At 41.7% G+C, this 3,120-nt stretch overlaps 1 pseudogene; it reads right to left on the bottom strand.

Annotated features, from left to right (window-relative positions):
• Positions 1-2,083: 2,083 nt before the first annotated feature.
• Positions 2,084-2,689, bottom strand: LOC140609616 (small ribosomal subunit protein uS7-like; annotated as a pseudogene).
• Positions 2,690-3,120: the final 431 nt, after the last annotated feature.

Raw genomic sequence — 3,120 nt, 5'->3', positions numbered from 1 at the left:
TTTTATGATGGGTCAATAGTTGTATTTAATATATGTAAAGATAGGTCAAAGGCAGTTTCAAATAATAATATTTTCTTAAGTCAGAGCTAACTGAGCCCCTCTTGATAACAACATGATAAAAATACCATGCATTTGTCCAGAGTATTTTATTTCCAACACAAAGTAGTCCTGCATTTTGAGGCAGCCAGAATGCCAGGAAAGGAAGACCAAAAATTATTTGGATTTGACGGTAGACATCTGAGGATCAGTGTCCAGGTGAATGACTTGTTAGTCACTTGACTGAACTCTCTCTGAATGTGTAAAATGTGAAGGGTAAAATGAGATTTGCATATGAGAACTTTCCATATGATGTAAAATATCATATAAACACAACACACTTTATTCCTATTTTTCTTGTATTTTTTTCTTCCCAATGACTTCGGTAGATAGGTAAAGATAGTAACATCTAGGGTCATTTACTTGAGACATGAGCAAGGTAAGCCTTCTGGTTATGTCCATTTTGGAAGGAGGGACCTGAAAGGGACCTTCCTTTGGAAGTAGTGAGGGAGGGAACTCAGGTTTCTCTGACCAGCCCTCTAACTATCTTTGAATGGACAGGACTCCATCGCGAGTCCTTTTCTAGGTGCCGGCAAGAGGTTGAAGAAGACCAGACTTACCCAGTTTACCACAATTGCGGTGTCACATAAGGTTCAGGAAGTATTATAAAAAGAGTAAATCCTAATTCTCCCCTCAAACCCCTCACATCATATGGGAGGGGAAGGCTGATGCACAATTAAATAATTGTTATTTGTCTGACCCATTTCACAGGCTCTTATTTTTCAGATTCTTGGCTGAAATCTCCTTTGTTTCAATTTGCATAAGACCAGATGCTCTCCTGAGTTCTTCTTTTCTTTACACCACTGGCCAAGAATTATGCGATCAACTCTTTTTCCAAACAATAAGGAGAGAGTAAAGCAACGTGCTCAGTCCACTTGTGCCTCACAGTGTGGGATTGTGGTGGTTCTGCTGCTTTGTGGTGCGATCCTCACTACCCTTTGGATCTCTGAGTGTATAGCTTGCAGCACTTTACAGTTACTGCTCTGGCTGACACTCCCGCCCCAGCTCTAAAGCACAGCAACCTTGCGAGAGTGGCCACTATGAAGGCATTTGTCTTTCTCCCATGAGTGTCCAGGCCTGTACCATGCAACATGACAGCTACTTAAAGGCAAGAGCACTTGAAATGTGGCTTTTCCAAATAGAGGTGCACCATAAATAGAAAATACATTTTTGATTTCAAGACTGAATACATAAAAAAGAAGATAAAATATCTCGTTATTTTTATATTAATTATTTCTTAAGATGGTAATATTTTGGATAGATTAGGTTGACTAAAATGTATCAAAATTACCTGCATTTCCTTTCGCTTTTTTAAATGTGGCAAAGAGAAAATTAAAATTATGTATATAATTTGCATTCTATATCTATGGATTTTGCTAGTTTAGTTTTTGGTGTTTTCAGCTTACTTAGCACATCGCTTCTTCCTCCATGATGACTTCCGCTTTTGTGGCCGTTGGTGTTCTTTATGTCTTTTAACCTTCTTGCAACCATTCAAATTTATTAGACACACTCAAATACTGGCCCCTAAAAGAGAAAGGGTTCAGAACAGATCCTTTTCTTCTCAGGAGGTTTCTTCATTCATGTGATAATTTACTGGCCCCTGCCTCAGTGCAGGCCGGCATATCTAGGGGAACTTGGAGGGGCTACCTTGTCAAGCCCTTCCCTTACAGTAAGCATCCACTTGTCTTTCACTGAAAAAATTGAGAATTCTTCTCAGGATTTTTCTCAGAATGGAGACAAGTTGCTGCTTGCACCCCAGTTGGGGTACGGGGCAAAGTTGGAAATGCTTAAAGTGGCATCATATGTGTGTGTGTGTGTATATATATATATATATATATATATACACACACATACATATATATAGTATCTTATTTATTTATTTATTTATTTATTTATTTATTTATTTATTAAATATATATATATATATTATGTGTGTGTGAGGCTGCCCCAAAGGTCAGATGGGTGTATTGGGGCCACAGTCAGGTGATCAACAATTGAACTTGGCTATACTTCTCAGGTTATCCTTCTTAATGGCATAGGATTTGGAAGAGCCTTTGGCTGTGTTGATAAGCTCATCTGCTGGACAGTGGGTGGTGGTCTCGATGTTCCAGAGGTCAACTCTGTGCACCTGTGCACAGCAGTCAAACAGCCTTATTCATGCAGCACAGAGGGGATTCGTCGACTGCCTGATGCCTTCCTGTTCCAGCTTACCCAATGCTGGTTGAGTCCTCCTGAAACCTCTGTTAATAATGCCATGGACCAGGACCTGCAAGGGGTTCTCACCAGTGAGCAGATGGATGATATCGAAGGCATGCTTGGCAGTGTGCATAGTCATGAGCTGCTTGCCATTATTGTGGCCGTACATCATCGAGTTGGTAAGGCACTCCACAATGGGTCACTGTGCCTTAGGGAAGCACTTGGCTGCCTAGCACCCTGCACTGTGGGGCAGGTACTTGGCATACTTCTCCTTCACTGCTATATAATCCTGCAGATGCCATTAATATGCACATCACTGATGCTCCACTTCCCAAAGAGCTTGATGTCAGGAGTCTCTGCGACTGCAGGTGCAGCCAGCTGTCTCCCACACGGTCATCCCAAGGATGCAGCTGTGGCATTACAATCAGTCAGGGTGCATCATGAGCTGTCTGGACACAGACAGGAAGAGTAAAGTAGCATAATTTCAATGCAACATGGCAAGCTACTTAATCTGTTTCATTCTTACCATCTGTAAAATGGGTGTGGTACTCAATGCCTATTTTTTTTAAAGATTTATTTTTATTTGTGATAGACATAGAGAGATAGAGAGAGAGAGAGAGATAGAGAGAGAGAGAGAGAGGTAGAGACACAGGCAGAGGGAGAAGCAGGCTCCATGCCGGGAGCCTGGCGCGGGACTCCAAGATCGCGTCCTGGGCCAAAGGCAGGCACGAAACCACGGAGCCACCCAGGGATCCATCCCCTCAATGCCTATTTGGTTCACAAAGTCCAGAAAGTTGTTGGGAAATGATATAACATTTAACATTGGGA

This window comes from Canis lupus, chromosome 2, assembly GCF_048164855.1.
Source record: "Canis lupus baileyi chromosome 2, mCanLup2.hap1, whole genome shotgun sequence".
Lineage (NCBI taxonomy): Eukaryota > Metazoa > Chordata > Mammalia > Carnivora > Canidae > Canis > Canis lupus.
The sequence above is the reverse complement of the archived record's forward strand: the minus strand, read 5'-3'. Positions and strand labels throughout refer to the sequence as shown.